At 42.8% G+C, this 18605-nt stretch overlaps 1 protein-coding gene across 2 annotated transcripts in view; it reads left to right on the top strand.

The window, feature by feature from the left end:
- The window catches only part of rps19bp1 (ribosomal protein S19 binding protein 1), a 35639-nt gene that overhangs the window by 12340 nt on the left and 4694 nt on the right, over positions 1-18605 (top strand). The window lies entirely within an intron of this gene.

Raw genomic sequence — 18605 nt, forward strand, 5'->3', positions numbered from 1 at the left:
TGTCGGACTTCAACAGATTTCCCCGGTAAAAAAACTGTAATTACCGGACAACGGAAACCCTGCTACAGCTATAATACAGAACACAAACACAGCTTCGCAAACATAGTGCAGCGACCAAGGAAACGACTAGAAGGCTGGCATTCTAAGGGTAACTTTAACCAAACAGCGTGGCAGTCAAAGTGTTAACAGACTTGTTGTGCTACCTGGCTGCGTGAATACTTTCCCTAAGGTGGTTGTCCTTCCGCGTTCGGTTTGCGCGATCTGATTGGCCACTGACGTTTCTGGTCATGTGACATGTGCGCCAATCGTGTGCCGGCAAGTTCTGCGCCAATTTCCGGGTCTAACAGCCTGCAAACTACGCCTAGTTTATCACTGGTTAAGCTTAGGCGACTCTTTCGAAGTTGGTTAAGGTTAGAGTTTGGAATCAGGGCTGGTGTTCTATCGCCATGCTCTAAGACAAACTCTAACCTTAACCAACAAAACCGAAAGAGTGCCTAAGCTTAACCGTCGAAAGAACTTGCCGTCACACGATTGGCCGCACATGTCACATGACCAGAAACATCAGTGGCCAATCAGATCGTGCAAACCGACAACCACCTTAGGGAAAGTATTCACGCTACCATCCCCCGAACCAGACTACGGACGTTCGGGGACAGAGCTTATCTGTGTGGCAGCTTCCACCCTCTGGAACTCCCTCCCCGCAGAACTCCGCACCGCCCCAACTCTGGACTCATTTAAAAAACTGCTCAAAACCCACCTCTTCAACTTGGCCTTCAACCCCTAACTTTCTCTCTTTATATGTATATGTTGTGTCTGTCCACTATGTTGTTAATTTGTCATCTCCCCCCCCCCCCCCCCCCCCCTATGTAAAGCGACCTTGGGTCCTCTGAAAGGCGCTATATAAAACGAAGTTATTATTATTATTACCTGGCTAGCGAGCTGTACCCAGCATGCCATTCAGCGGTGTCACAGTTAATAGGGTCCCCTCTCAATTAGGGGTGGGAATCACCAGTTTCATCATGATGCGATACGATATCGGTTCTTTGAACAACGATACGATATTTGTAGAGATGTTCCGATACCATTTTTTCCTTCCCGATACGATTCTGATACCTAAGCTTTGGGTATCGCCGGTGCCGATACTAATCCGATACGAGTGCATACATTTAAAAAAAAATATATATATATATATATATATATATATTTTTTTATATATACCGGTACTGTTTTTTAGTAATAACTATAAAGTAATGGTATTTATTCAACAACAGGTGATTGTATAGATTAGTATTACTCTTATCATTTTGGCACTAAAAGCTAAACATTGTCACCGGTATGGCTGTCTGCATTATGTCATTAATTGCGTGCATGTGTGGGAGAGGTTGATCAGTTAGCCACGTTAGCGTGAGCTAGCAGTTAACGCGAGCTAGGTTAGCGTGAGCTAACGTTAGATGGAAACGAGACAATATAACGTTACTGGTGAAAAAGTGATTTACGTTGGAATACTCCTTTGCCAACTTGCTGTACTTTGCTTGCAGGTCTGCAGCCATTATTGCTGGATTATGAATAGCCCCAACTTTAGCCAAGGTAACGTTAAAGCTAAAACTAGCTTTTCGGTTAGCTCTTCAGCTAATGCTAATAAGACCAGCAAGCGAACCCATCAGAGCTCCCCGTCAACACTGCTCTGTCGGGCGATGGCATTTAACACTATGGCGTCCGAGAACGAGTATATACATGTTTCGAAAAAGAGCGTTGTGGACCAGAGCCACAAGTATATACGTGACGAGTTGTTATTGTTTTATTCCATATTTATAACGCTTCTTAGGTACCCGATCCACTATCAGGATCTTTTCACATATTTGATTTTCGAAACATGCAGTACCGGCCAGACCCGCTTAGGGGCGCCATCGCTCCACTGCAGTATCATTATGTGAATAAAAAAAAATGCAAGTACAGTTCTGTGGGTGGATCATAGTTCCTTGATTCCAAACGAAGCCCCTCCATCTTGGATCAGCTTGCAGAGCGTTTTTCTTTCAGCGTGGAATAATGGGATTAATGATTAGCCAATGTGCATATCGATCTACCAGAATCCGATGACTGGTGAGGAAATGCTGCCGGCGATCACATGGCCTGACGGTAGGATAATATTACCCCAAATTACAGCTGCATTGGACATTGTTTTATAACGTAACGTTATCGGTCAGTGAAAATGCTATATTGAACGCACACTGTATTGCTAATCAATAATAGTAATCAGCGTTCCCCGCCGCCCCCCGTTTCATCCATAGATGCTCTGTAATAGTCCGGATGCTACGCAGTTTGTTTTATTTCATTCGTATATACCGTATACAGCAGAAATGGCGTTTGATATAACGGCGCCAACGTTTAGCCTTTTTGGCAGCCTCCTGCAGAAAAGCCTAGACAACTGCGATAAAGCTTATATTCACGACGCTATAAAATGACAACCAACCGATGGATTTTTATTTTCTTTAAGCCATTATGAAGGCACGGTTTATGCACTCAAGTGACAATTAGAATGGACAGATAGCAATACTATAAATGATATATAAAGCTCTTAGAAAGTACATTGGTTTGTTTACAATCTGCTGTCCTCTGAGGCGTAAATCGCCGGGCCCCGCCGGTCGCCATAGTGTTAAGAAAGTATCTGCTGTTAAAATGACAAACAGCATTGACACTTTAATTCATCTTCGATTCAAAACACGTTTGTTTTATAATGCTCACTCAGCACGCAGACCGCACATGTTGTTGATAAATTACGTCATATGGTATCGGAGGCTAGCCTTTCGGCATACTCGCTGATACCAGCATTTTAGGCAGTATCGGAGGCATTTCGATATGAGACGATATTATGTGCCCATTTAACAGTCACATTTAGATCAACAAAAAAAAGGCTACGGAAATATCAATTGACGTTTTTATTTTAGAGCTCTTCCAAACATTTAAATGAAAAACAATCTATTGTTTTGAATACAAATAGACCTCCTGTTCACTGTAAAGTGCCACGTTTTTATATATTGAGCTTTAAACTTTAAGTAAAATGTTTTGGAACTCACAACACGCAACCTAAAACGCCTCCCTCTCCCAAACTGTTCCTACAATTGTTTTATGTTGCATGATGATTGTTACGAAGGATCAGATTAAACCGAATATATATATTTATTACTTGAGATATATTGTATAGTATTTGTATATCGTCTGATATCCCTTGTATATTCTTTGTACATATACACGGAATATCCCTTTACCTAGTACAGACCATAATATTTCGTTCTCCTATTGGACAGCGATCCCCTAGGCGCCACGGCCATACCCCCAATGTCTAGTTCAAAGTCACCGCCAAGACATGCCTGGACATGACCGGCTCTGCGCAAGAATACGAGACAGAAATAAGGCTGGTACTAGATTGTTCACCTAACGTATAAATACGGCGCAGGTGAATACAGCAGTTAGTTACCCGAAACATGTTACCCCAATAAGTTGAAGCCTCACACCACGATACAACGTGCTGTGAAGTGGGCCCGTTTTGCCCCAAAATAGAGCCTTGAGACCGCGTGCGAATTGATAGCTGAAGTGTCAGAGTTTAACGCTGTATCGTCGAGTTCGACCTATTCTATTATTAAGTAATAGTCTATTATGTATAGTGTATCGTGCGGCTACCGTTCTACAGTGACCAGCATTACCAACGCTTCCTCGTACCGAGCTAGTGTGCTTATCCAGGCTGGGCGGCTTAACCTGGTGCCGTCATCCGAGGAGCCCTAGACGAGAACCGTGTGGATATGTACACTGGATAACCTACACCGGCGACTACAGAGCCCTTTTCGGCTGGATTATATTTGCTTTGGTCCTGTAGCTGATGGAGCGGAGAATCGTCTACACCCACAACTGTGTGGGATTTACCCTGTGAGGAGCAACGTCGAGCCCGCCTCTAGGACCCCTGAGGCTGGCTAGCTTTCCTCCATGCGGCACTGCATACCGGAGAATAGCTGTTGTTCGTCTGCGGATCAAGGGATTATTGCACTGTCTCCTGTACCTGGAGTCTCCTTATTCCTCGTTGACCCAGACTTTCGCTACCGACAAATCCTCTCCCCTGCTGGCCTACAACCGGAGGGACCCTATTAGTATCTCCAGCTGCCCTACTAGTGTACCATATATAAATTCTTATGATACAGGTGGTATTAATTATCTCCTGCGTAATATTCTCATGGACTTACGCTCTTGACCTATTCATGCACATTCTTCGCCTTACAAGCGCAACTCTCAATCTTGATAAGTAAAGTAATGTAAGATAATCTTTGTGCTGCTAATAAATATTCTTCTAAACAGTATTTGTTGTGAAGCCGTGTTATTGTGGAGGTGTTCATCTCATATACATGTGTACTGTATGGCCAGTAGTAATGTACATAACTCAGTAGTGGTTTAATGATACCATACTTATTCAATAGTCAGGGAATTGTACCCCTCAGTTACAATGATCATGAATACATTTATTATGTATTCATGTTTAAATATCAACATTATCTGTCCATCCTCGGTAAATACTATCAATATACTAATACTCCTGACTTCATCTGGTCTTTTCAAATGCACACACACACACACAGAATGCCCCTCCCCCAGTCCCCACACACAGAAAGGTAGAATGCCCCCCCCCTCCTCCTTCCCTAGTCCCCTCTCCTGTTCTCTCTCATGGTTAGCTGCTTAGCTTAGTTAGCTTAAGCAGCTAACGTAACGTTAATTTAGGTCTGCCAATGCGACGTGGGCATAAAGGAATGGCGACGATGCAAAGCATGTTAGATGCATTTGACCCGTTGCGGGGAAAAACTGCACAGACTTATATCGGGTCGCAAAATAGGCGCTATGTAGCCCTGTTCTGCTGTACACAGCGTTTCACACTACTGGGCGGATTTTCAAAATAAGAGTATCGCAATATGAATAGATCGTTTTACGTTGCATCGATCCTATTTGATTATTGAATAGATCGATATATCGATCTGGATCGATGTATCGTCCCACCCCTACCCCTGCGCGCGGCCGCCTCAGCTGAAAAGACAGCAGGTGTCGATCGCAGAAATCCTGATTTTCTAACGGCATTGATTGATTGATTTAAAACTTTATTAACAGATTACAGAATGGGTACAATACAGTACGGCTCAATAGCCTCACCGACAAGTTAAATGCATATCTATAGGTTCATTTTAAGTCCCTCATTACCCCAATAAATCAGATTATATTTCTTAAAATGTGCCTGCTGGCACTAGGCTTAAAGGACGACTCCACTTTTTTTGGAAATTAGCTTATTTAACATCTTCCCTGGAGTTAGACAAGAAGATGCATACCTTTTTTGTCTCTGTGCGTGCATTTTAGCTTTGGGAATAGACGCTCCGTTAGCATAGCTTAGCTTCATCACTGGAAGTGGGGGAGGACAGTAGCCTTACAGTGCCTTACAGTGTATTGCAAGGTCTGACATTGACCAAACTTGATATGCATGACCTTGGTGGGCTCTAGGTCAACTCCTGAAAAGGGGGTCAATGTCAGACTTTGCAATCAAAGTTAGCTAATAACCCTTGCCATAATTTCAGTGCGCCCCCTAACTTTTGATTGCAAGGTCTGACATTGACCCCCTTTTCAGGAGTTGACCTAGAGCCCACCAAGGTCATGCATATCAAGTTTGGTCAATGTCAGACCTTGCAATACACTGTAAGGCACTGTAAGGCTACTGTCCTCCCCCACTTCCAGTGATGAAGCTAAGCTATGCTAACGGAGCGTCTATTCCCAAAGCTAAAATGCACGCACAGAGACAAAAAAGGTATGCATCTTCTTGTCTAACTCCAGGGAAGATGTTAAATAAGCTAATTTCCAAAAAAAGTGGAGTCGTCCTTTAATGGAATGAATAATCAAATGAGATATTGCTAGCGAAAATAATTTGTTCAACTCTTTCAGAATAAGGATAAAAACAAGCCCAAATAGTATATCTAATTGATACGAATTATATTATGAGGATATCTGTAGGCCTACTGTATGTGCTTATGTATTATGTACAGTGTTGTGCTAGTTACTGAAAAATAGTAACTCAGTTACTTTACTAGTTACTCATTTCAAAAGTAACTCCGTTACGTTACTAGTTACTTACACCCAAAAGTAATGCGTTACTGTGAAAAGTAACTATTTAGTTACTTGAAGAAGAAAAAAATTGCTTCCATGCAGATACAGATACTCAAAATCGGTTGATCAACTTGACAATTTCCATTCACACCACTGAACTCTGCTAAGCAATGTGGTCTAGATACAAATACAAATACAAATCTGACACAAACACAAATGTCCCGACGTCATAAGAAATGCACCGTGTCTAATTGCTCGGGGAGGTTGAGCGCAGGCACGTTTAGGTTGCGCGCATGCACGTTTAGGTTCTAGGTTGAAAATAAGTGCTTGAGGAACAATCAATCAATCAATCAAATTTATTTATAAAGCACATTTCACATGACGCGTGTCAACCAAAGTGCTGTACAGAGGGTAAATACACAAGATACATATAGACAACAATCACACTCCGTTTTATGGGAGGGCACACAGGCAAACACATAGAAAAACAGGGCATGAGTCAGTGAACGGGAAAGGCTAGTAGGTAGAAGTGGGTTTTGAGCCTCGATTTGAAGGCATCTATCGAGGGGGCGAGCCTAATATACAGCCTTGATATCTGTCGCCGGAGCGTTTCATTATAACCGTCTTGCAACGTTGTTTAAGATATCAATCGTGCATTGCAACGTTAGAATAGTTAGGATATCAATTGTGCATGAAAGGACTATATTTATATTGTTTGATTAGTATTGATGAGATTCCCTGGCAGATTTGTAGTCAAAATGCGTTGATCAACTTGAGTTTCCATTCATTTACATTCACATCACTGCACTCACCAGTGTCTGTCGAGATGTAACGTTAGACCAGCAGCCCCTTAAACATTTTCTTTATCTCATTTCCATGTTGTACTGTATATTCTCTCTCCAAGTAGTTGTAAAAAGTTTTCCGTCCCATTTGCTGTGTGTCGCCTGGTATCATTCTACGCGGGTGGCGAGTGGATTTGGATGAGTCCTGGTAGTTAACGTTAGACTCCAGTATCTTTGAGCCAAAACACAAATGACATAACTAAAACGTTATTTTCTTTTCGCTCGACAAAAGAGAAATACGCGAGTAGCTGGGCGCTGCCATTATCAGTCAGGATCAGGAATAGTAAACAAAACACGCCCCCAGCATAGCGTTTCCCCGCAGCCAGACAGGATATGAGGATAATAATAATAATAATCACTACCGCTCGCTATCAATCTACGCCGTATATAACGCAAATAACGCATTAACGAACCATTCAGTAACGTAAGTAGCGTTACTGAATTTCAAAAGTAATGCGTTAGAGTACTAGTTATCGCCAAAAGTAACTTCGTTACTGTAACGCGTTACTTTGTAACACGTTAGTCCCAACACTGATTATGTACTATATAAATATTATACATGGTTCCCAAAGAGAGGCTTGGAGGGAGGCTTGCAGTTACACTATTAATCAGGTTTTAATCTGTTCATCCATACATGCATTGAATTGATTAACCTTCAGTTTATACCAGTGACACCTCATGTTCATCATCAGATAACAGTGCTTGAAATGCATTTTCTCAAATTCATTAATCAAAACGTCAAAGGCTCATTCAATTTATCAAGTCATGTCACGTCATCAAATCCATCAAACAGCGCATCTCCTCATATATTTTAAACCCAGTTACAATATCACAATAACGTGTGACACTGTCACAGTGACAGTGATACAATTAAACACTCCACAGATTCAGATTCCTCATAATTCATATCCACAATCCGCGCATAGATGCTTCAGCTTGAATGAAACACAATCCGGGCGCTCCGTTAAGCAAATACACAGCAAAGAATATGAAACTAATCAGAGCCAAATGCCCGATAGGTTTCATTCATTAAAAATATCCCTGCAGGATTCACATTTGCAATGATCTGTTTAGTCCGTTATTAAAATAACTGTGTCACGAGCACCGTATCCGTATAAATATGACGTGCATAATAGGACAACGTAAATTCATATACTGAATATGATTTATATCAGCGTTACTGCAGACCTATTATTTTACATTTCAAACGAAGCACAAAAACATAATTCAGAATGGTATAATGGGATCTAGACTGTGAGAAATATTTCAGGAAGGGAGCTGGCATTTCTTTGCGAGGGTGTGGCCATGCAGGTTATCCAGTTAACTGAACTAAACCCGGCCCTCGACCAGGTTCAAACTTTCTGATCTGTTACCATGGCGATTTAGAAAATCCGACGTCGGGGAACGGAAATGTCTCAGTTAGCCAGGTACGGGGAACGGGGCCCTGATGGTAGACCTAAAAGGGATAAAAAGCTCACAAGAAAGGCCCTCCAAACTCATATATCCCAACTCCAAAAAACAACAGCTAAAGGAATGAAAACATTGACTATAAGAAGGAATGCAATAGAAGAATTGATGATTGATTATGGAAATGAGTTACTTGTTAAAGAACAATTTGAGGCATTCCGAGCCATTGAAGAGGAAGTTATAGAAAAGCATTCAACCATTCAGAATCTCATTGACGAAGAGGATAAAGTACAAGACGACCTAGAATGGCACTCAAAAATGAATGCTTGTAAAAAATTCCGTGATATCGTAAATACTTGGATGTGTGAAGCTGCCTCCTTTCCTCAGCAGCAAGAAAAGGCACCATCCATTTACAAAAGTAGCAAAAGGGGTCCAAACAGTCATAGAAGTAGTGTGAGCTCAGCAACCTCATCTATGCTTAAAAGGACTCAAGCTGAAAAATCTGCCATGATGGCACGTCTTGCCAATTTAAAGGAAAAAAAGGACCTTGCAAAACAACAAAGAGATTTGAAACATGAATTGGAAACCAGACAAGCAGCAATAAATCGTGAATGGGAAACCAGACAAGCAGCATTAAATACCTTACAAGAGGAGCTTGGACACTATCAAGTTGTGAGGAACAAGAGCATGGTCAAGACAAAGAGGCATGTTCAATTAAACACCATGACAATGGAAGAATGAAAGATAAACTGCATAGTCGACATGATAAAGACGAGGAGGAGGACAGTGATGAAGGAGAGGAGGACAGTGATGAAGACGAGGAGGACAGTGATAAAGAAGAGGAAGACGATGGAGTAGAAGAGGTGGACCAGTGGCCAAGCCATACTGCTAAAACAAGATGTGCTGCCTCTGCTGGTCGAAGCCGGCATGTGCTGCCAACAACCTCTCATACCCAAGCCCCTCAGTCTCACACTGATCTACATCAAACGAGCGGAAGCAGCATCCTGGCAAAGGTGATGAAAAGGCAGAACAAAATATCTGAAATGCTAATAAAAGAACATCATTCATTACTTCCTACCAGCCAGATACCCATGTTTAAAGGAGATCCACTACAATACCTGTCATTCATCCGAGTCTTTGAGCATTCAATTGAAGAGAAAACTGACAACTACAAAGACCGCCTTTTCTTTCTCGAACAGTTTACCGAAGGCCAGGCAAAAGAGCTTGTAAGAAGTTGTCGGTATACAAACCACAAGAAGGGTTACAACGAAGCCAAAAGACTGCTTGGAGAAAACTTCAGACAGTATGCATGCTCCTCCTGGTACACTGGCATCACAGTAGCACTGAAAGGTAGGCTACAGACAGCTCAGAACAAATTAGTTAGAATGATTTTAAAACTCCATCCCAGGACTCACCTTACACAGACACATTTTAACAGCCTCAAATGGCTAGGGCGGCTAGGTGGTGTAGTGGGCAAGGCACTCGCCACCAGTGTGGAGACGCTAGGATTCGCGTGTTCGAATCCAGCTCTCCACATTGTTTTCAGTTTAGCTGGTCGTCCGCAGTAATACACATTGGCCGTATTACGGGGAGGGAAAACTGAAGGGTGGGGATCGAACGTTGTGAACAAGCGACTCCTACAAGTCGGTTGGTGCGCTTGCGCAGTAGAATCAGGAAGTGTCGGGGGCAGCGTGAGCCTCCCACGCGTTACTCCTCGACACTGAGAGATCGAGCTGCGCAGGTGAAAAGATGCGACTGCTGTTACCTCAAGTACCGGAGGGGACTTGTGCTATGTATGACTTAGTCCACATTGCAGCCGGCTTGTGGGAGGCAAGAAACAGCGTTTGTGACAGGGGAGGGTTGAATTGGATGATACGAAATTGGGATGGGAGAAAAATATAGAAAAATGGGAGAAAAAGTGGATTAAAAAAAAAAAAAAGCCTCAAATGGCTCAGGGTTGAGGAGAGGGTCTCTCAAATAAAACTCAACATGACACACAGGATACTCGGGAATACTGTCCCTCAATATCTTAGAGGATATTTTAACATGGTAAGGGATGTACATGGACACGCCACCAGGGGGAGCCCTACAGACATCGTCCCAGTGAGATACAATAGAAAAATAGGCCAAAACTCATTCCTATATTCAGCAGCAGTACAATGGAATTGCCTACCAATGGAGTTGAAGCCCATAAGCCCCTTCTCCACTTTTAAATTAGCTATAAAGAGGTGGATCATAAGTAGCAGAAGCTGGGAGTAGTGAACAAAGGGTTTTTAATAAGTGTTATTCATTTTTATTCTTTTATTGTCTATAAAATGGAATATTATGTATTTTTTTCTTTTTATACCACACACCCTGACATACAGACACTACAAACACCCACGTCCACACACCAGTACATAAATCCACTGACACCAATGATGAAGGACCACAATGGAAACAAGCCTATGGCTTTATTGTGTTTATTGGAATCCTATTGGTAAATGGATAAATGTATACCTGTTCATAATTGTGATCAAATGTATATGTGTGATTTTCCATTCTAAATCAATAAACTATTAAATCAATCAATACACGAGGAGGCAGCCTGTCTCATCTTTTCACCGCAGCAGCTCGAACTCTCAGTGGCGAGGAGTAAAGGCCTCTACATGCTACAGCAAATTCAAAGCAACTTCAACACAACATCGGCGCGATTTCAGCGCGCTTGTTGCAGACAGTCTTGTAGACTGTGTTGCGAGGACGTTGCGTACCTGTGTCCAAAATCTAATCTAAAGACCCGTTGCGTTGGTATTGCGTAGCAGTGATTGGTTGGTAGTGAATGGGGGCGGGGCTGTCTGTCACTTCTAGTGTTTTCCTGGCTCGAGACCAAAAGAAAACTTTCTGACAGGAGCTCGAGACCAAAAGAAAACTTTCTGACAGGAGCTCGATAGCTAGTGTATTGTTTCATTACACTTGTTTAATTGTTTGTTTAAAATGAATCAAATGCAGGAACGTATTGCAGAGGAGGTCCGAAAGTACCAACATTTATATAATAGCGGGTCTAAAGACTACAAGGATAGCATTATGACGATGAATCCGTGGAAGGAGATTGGGGAAACAATGGGGATGGACTGGGTTGATGTGGCGATATAACTATATTACACTATATACAAGAACACAAGCGAAAACAAACATAAACAGGGCTATTGTTATACTAACGATGTATTCCTGATGAATTGAAAATGGGGGACCCTGATGTAAACAAGACGAAAGTCTTTCTCTGGTCTGCATCCCCTTAACAATTGTGTGTATTGAGCTGTACTGTATTGTACCCATTCTGCAATCTGTTAATAAAGTTTTCAATCAATCAATCAATCAATGGTTGAGAAGGGAAATCCGTTTGTAATTGCTAGAGTGCGCACCTTCGGCTGCCCAAAGTATTCAGGCGGGCTGGGCGCGCTCGAGCCGCACATCCGGGGTACATTTTGTTGCATCATAGGCTGCGCGTTGATTTTGCAGAAGCATAAAGGTAATGTGTCTGCAACACCGTTGCTTTGTCGATGTTGTGTTGAAGTTGCTTTGAAGTTTCTGTAGCATGCAGAGGCCTTAACGCGTGGGAGGCTCACGCTGCCCCCGCTACTTCCTTTTTCCGCCGCACCGGCGTCACCCAACCGACCTGTAGGAGTCGCTGTCCACAACGTCCAATCCCCACCCACCGGCTTTCCCACCCTCTAACACTGCCAATTGTGTTAGTATGCCGGCCGGCCAAGCCGGTAGCAACACCGAGAGCTGGGCTCGATACCAGCATCTCCTGCGTTAGTGGCGAGCGCCTTGCCCACTGCGCCACTCAGCCGCCTTAAGGGAAAAACTTTTTGAAACAAAAGGATATTCGCATAAACAATTCGATTTAAACTAATAGTTTGACTGCAGACGTCATGGTCATCTTATCGAGGAGTCAACTCCTGCGGAGTGCTTTTTCACTTTTTTATAGTCCGTCAGTGGGTATTAACACTATCAGTGCCACTGGTTAACATGGTAAAACATGGTTGAATGCCAGCACCCACTTCAATGATAGCGTTGTGAACGCATAATCTTTGTCTAATCTGCCTGTCGCTTATCAATGACTTGTTTGCAGTCAACATTGTCGAAACGGATTGTTTTTTAATCGGTTCATTTCCGTTTTAAAGCATTTTGAAAAGCCCTCGTTTTCTTGAAAGTTTCAGGAAAATATAACTTTTCCGTGATAAACGGCATTTACTGGAATATTCTGGAATACACAAACTGGCATTTTTCGGCCTATTTATGAATCGTTTTCAAATAAACGCTAGATTATCGATAGTATATGTGTACTTATGCACGCTAGAGAAGCGAGCTGAAAAATTATTCTCATTTCCTGATCAGCGTGCACACACACACATGGGGCAAACGCTGATATCTTTGTGAAAACAGATCCGATTACCCCAAGACTGGTAAAATAGATTCCTTACCTCAGATCAGATGTTCTCCAAAAAGATTATTCCAATTCCTGATCGCCATTCCAAATATCGATCGCGTTTATTCAGCGCTGGGTACTGTAAATATGTATTCCACGTTGTTTTCCGGCTCGGCAATCACTTCGATCCTTCAGATGGCTTCCCGGAAAAGTTAAATGAGGAAACTGGACCCCCCCACCACCAGTCTAATCCAATGGGGTGCAGTAGGGCTGGGCGATAAAACGATAACGATAACTATCGTGATAAATTATTTCCTTGAAATAAACATGAAACGTGGTCGCAAAGTTTCGATATATCGATTTTCCAAGCTTGCATATGAGCACACGCACTAACAACCAATCAGTGAAGGAGATGGCGACAGCGAAGGAGACCCGCAGTGCACCTCTGGGAGTCTGGGTAGTAAACAAGGCTGGCTAGGATCATTAGCTTGCACGCCGCTATTTTATAGTTTACGTGCGGAGTGAGTGTGTGGCATGAATTCTGAGGCCACGGTTAGTAGTGTGGGGTATGCGGTGGACGTCGTTGCAATGTATTGGGGCGGAACGGAGTATTTTAGGGTGATAGTTAGTACATTGGAAACAAGGCTGGCTAGGATAATTAGCTTGCACGCCGCTATTTTATAGTTTACGTGCGGAGTGGGTGTGTGGCGTGAATTTTGATGGTAACGGTTATAGTAGTGTGGTGTATGCGGTGGACGTCGTTGCAATGTATTGGGGCGGAACGGAGTATTTTAGGGTGATAGTTACTAGTGGGGGGGGGGGGGTTCACATGCCTTCGAGCAACACTATTTATTGTACTTATTTTATGCCTTCCCGTTCTACGTTGCACTACTTTTATTGCCTATTCTTATGTCTGCACTTTATGCATTGTTTTTATTCTTTCAACTGTATCCTAATTTTATGCCTATGTTAATTTTATACTATTTGCTGTGGGGCACTTTGGGCTGCAGTCCATGTGTGAAAGGTGCTATATAGATAGTTGTTATTATTATTATATTGTTAAAAGATAATGAATGCATTGAAATGTCTAAGTCTCGACGTCATTGAAAATGAAGGGGACCTCAATTGTCCTTTTCGAGAATAAATAAAGGTTTGAATTGAATTTATATTTACTGCATATCAGGGTTAGAAATAAAAATAAAAGCGGTTAGGTGGTCGAGCGGAGATTGCGTTCGTCACCAGCCCCGGAGCTGTGAGCTTGGTTCGCCTGTTCGAATCCAGCTCACAGCTCCGGGGTTGTCACCAGCTTGGCTGGCCGTCTGCACTGATACAATTGGCTGTATCAGAGGGTGGGAGAAGCTGGCGGGGTGGGTCCGGGTCGTTGTAAACAGCGACTCCTACAGTTCGGTCGGGGCGCCTGCTAAGCGCGGATTGGACGTGAGGGGGATAGTGTGGTCCTCCCACACGCTACGCCCTCTCAATGAGAATCCGCGCTGCCAGGTGAAAAGAAGCGGTGATTGGCTGGACGTGTGTCGGAGGAAGCACGTGGTAGCCTCCACTCTCCCAAATGATCTGACTGTGGGGGGTAAAGCGCAGCGACCAGGAAGGGACTGGGAATTGGCATACGACTAACATTGGGATGGGAGAAAATCGGAGGAAAATGGAGGGGGAAAAAGACCAATAATAAAAAAAAAAATCCATGGCTTTTTTTGCCCCCCTTAATTGATTTTCGGGGGCTTTTTTTGTATTTCGGGGGCACAGAATTTTTATGATAAATTAACTAAGATTTATAAAACATTGTCGACACTTTTTTTTACAGTCTTTGTCCCTATGTTTGATAACGTAATGTTAATGTCTCCATATATGTCTCCTGTACGCTAACCTTTTTCCCAAGGAGCACATGTGCTCCTAAATCAAATTTAAATAAATAAAATCTAAATAGAAATTTAGGAGCACACAAAGAAATTTAGGAGCACAGTGAAAATTGTTCAGGTAACAGAGTTTATTAACAAACTATTTATTACATGCATATTATACTGTGCGTGTGCATACTAAGGGATAAACATCTGTGCAAATAGCACATACCACCAAAATCACAAATTGGCCCATGCCTACTAGACGCAAAGGTATCGGTTGTCAAGCTGCTTTTGTATGTTGTAGTGTTGTCACGATACCAACATTTTGACTTTGATACAGATAGGAAAGGCAATGGAATATATTATTACTAGATGACAGAACATGGACAATTCTTTATACAATTCTTTAATTCATTATAATTGAAACGCTATTGAATAATAGTTAATTAATAGTTAATACAATTACTCTGTTACAGCTACAACCGAGCTATAATTTATACTATAGCTACTGTCCAATGTCTTCCTTTTGAATGAAATAGGTTCAGGAGAGAGAGATGTAGAGAGGGAGAGGGAGAGAGAGCGAGACACACACAGATAGACACAGATATTATCATCCCCCCTTTCCTCTGAGCGTTCCCAGTGATGGCTTACTATGTGCGTGTGTGTAAATGTGCGTGTGCAAACGGGAACAGGACACACATCTGTGCAATAGCACACACCACCAAAGTCACTGGCTGGCCCACAAGTGTGCGTGTGCTAACTTCGCTAACGTTATCCACCTCAGTAACATTAGCTGCCTCGCCGGATTCCTCTTTCTCCTCGTCTCTCTTTTGCTCAAAATAAAAATGAACAGGCTTCATGGCTAGGGATGGGTACCGAATTCGGTTATTTTGAGGTACCGAACCGAAACACGTCGGTACTACCGAGTATCGATTCAAGTGAGATACAGAGGGGGGGGGGGGGGCTTTATTTTTTATTTTTATTTTTTCCATGTCAACGTTCACACGCACAATATATGCTTACCTAGGATTTGACTTGATTCAACAACAAAGCAGTTGGAGCAATGGCAAGCCGAAAACGGTCGAAATTGTAGTTATTTGAAGTTAGGATAATTTATTTCACGACTGATAAATCTTTTTTAGACTAAAGTACCGAAAAAAGGTACCGTTGGGTACCGGTATCGATTCACAGGTACCGGTACCGTATCAGTTCAAATGTGAAAGGTACCCATCCCTATTCATGGCTGGCTGAATTTTTAGCGTTGTCTGATTCTGAATGTATAACTTTTCTATGGTACCGTGACTTTATTTTCCAGCCTGTACTGTGTTTGTGTTTTAATTTCCTTTCTCTCGCATGAAACCAGCCGTGTCACCACAGGAAACTCTACTGTGATTGGACGTGTATGCGCCTTGTGGAATGTGGGACTTGTAGTTTCTAAACTATTAACAGCGGAGCTGAGTTTGTAATCTTCACTCGCACACTGCGAGTAAATGATTTTTCCGGTTCGCGCACACATATTATTAGGGGCAAATACGAGTGAAATGCTCGCACTGTAGAGCATATATATAATTAGTAAACTGCCCCCCTTTTCTTGCCCCCCTTAACACTTTCAGTGCCACGAGGTGGCGCCAGAGTTAGCTCTTGAATGCCACCATCGGCACCAATGTTACGCTTAATATCGCCTAATCTATGTTTTAAATTATGGCTATGTGTCTAATCTGCCCGTCGCTTATCAAAGAATCCTTTTCCAGTCAGTGCTGTCGAGGCAGATTGGTTTTTTATCGCTTCATTTCCGTTTGAGAGCATTTTGAAAAGCACCCCGTTTTGAGGTAAAAAACAGTCCATTCTGAACCATTCTATGATAATCGTCTTTTACTGGAATATTCCAGAACATTGATATTTGTCTGCCTATTTATGAATCGTTTTCAAATAGGGCGGCTACGTGGCGTAGTGGGCAAGGCCCTCGCCACGAATGACGGAGTAGCTGGGCTTGCCTGTTCGAGCCCAGCGCTCTACATTGCTTTCAGTTTAGCTGGTCGTTCATACTAATACACATTGGCCGTATTAGGGGGTGGGAAACTGATGGGTGGGGATCGGGCATTGTGGACAGCGACTCCTACAGGTCGGTTGGTGCGCCTGCGCAGTAGAATCAGGAAGTGTCGGGGGCAGCGTGAGCCTCCCACGCAGGGACCGAAACTAAAGCCCGCCGCCCGCCAGGGGCGCTCTGTTTTTACCTTTGGCGCTTGACACTTAGAGGGCTGCCCGCCGTGTGGCGTGTAGACGTGTAGTTCATAATGATACTCTTGTGCGAGTACATATTATAGCAGCGCTCGTCTTTTTTTTCTCCGCCGCGAGATCGTTAAAAAACTACAAGTCCCACATTGCACTCAAGTCAACGGTCCAATCACAGTAGAGTGACGTGACTGGTTTCATGAGAAAAAAAGCAAATGACCAATCGGAAGCTCTTATTTGGCTTGTTTACTTCCTGAAACGCCACCATTGCCGTATGCGGGCAGTCTGCTCTAGCCAGCTATGTTACTGTTTAAACAATGACCCAGTCAACTATTCACTTTTAGTTTAATACATGACGAGGCATTGTCTAACGGTATCTAGCTGGCTAGCTACTGATAGCTGCTGATATCAACAAATGCTCCAGCAATAGTCGACTCGAGTGCACAATACCTCCGTTCCCTCGTTAGCTAGCTTAGCTAGCTCACCATCTGTCCCAGTAAACTAAATTGTCTTAACGTTATCTACCGGGCTAGCAGTAGCTACAGATAGCTCCTGATATCAATGTCTTATAACATTGATTGAATGCGTATTCTAGCTGAGGGCATGTTGAATGTGATTTGATAATAGAACCGTAACGTTATAAATAGGGTCCAGCTGCATCGCCGGAGAATCCTTGCATGCTGAATGTAGGGTCTAGCTGAATATAGGGTCTAGCTGCAGGGCCGGAGAATCCTTGCTGGAGCTGGAGGCTACTCAAGTATACACACAGACAGTGGAGCTGTTTGCAGATAGCAAGCATTTTGACTTATTGCGTGGTGGCGATGTCTCGCAGATAATACAACTACAAGTATGATTATATAATATATATTTTATTTAAAAAAAATTTTTTATATAAAATATATATATATATTTTTTTAATCAAAAGAATTTTGGCAGGTAAGAAATATGCTTGGCGGGTAGACTCTTCCCATCTACCCGCCACTGGCCGGTGAGTCAAAAAGTTAATTTCGCTCCCTGCTCCCACGCGTTACTCCTCGCCACTGAGAGATCGAGCTGCGCAGGTGAAAAGATGCGACTGCTGTTACCTCAAGTACCGGAGGGGACTTGTGCTATGTATGACTTAGTCCACATTGCAGCCGGCTTGTGGGAGGCAAGAAACAGCGTTCGTGACAGGGGAGGGTTGAATTGGATGATACAAAATTGGGATGGGAGAAAATATAGAAAATGGGAGAAAAAGTGGATAAAAAAAAATGAATAGTTTTCAAATAAACGCTAGATGATCAATATTATACGTGCACGCACGCACATTCGAGCCGCGCACGGATAATCGCCGTGTTAATTTCCTCTTGTATTTTTTCAGTGAAACCGATAGAGCCCATTTCACAAAACAGCTTATATCTTCATCAAAATGAGTCTGATTATCCTAACACTGATAACATAGATTCCTTACCTGACATCAGATGGTATCCAACTGGTATATTCCAATTCCTGATCACCATTCGAAAAAGTCGATAAGTGTATTGATCCAACGTGATACAGTAGTACACATGATTCCGCGGGGCTCAGAGGATCCAGAATGAACTGTGATAACCCCGGCTGCATCAGTGGACTGGAAAATGTGGAGTACAGGATTTTTTTCCCCATCCATTTTCATTGAGTCCATTCCAAAATCCCTTATGTCATCTGGGAGACGATAGGGGGCGCTTTTTTCCACATCTGATCGCCGGCGGCTTT

Source organism: Notolepis coatsorum, assembly GCF_963971535.1.
Source record: "Notolepis coatsorum genome assembly, chromosome: 7".
In the NCBI taxonomy this organism is placed as follows: domain Eukaryota; kingdom Metazoa; phylum Chordata; class Actinopteri; order Aulopiformes; family Paralepididae; genus Notolepis; species Notolepis coatsorum.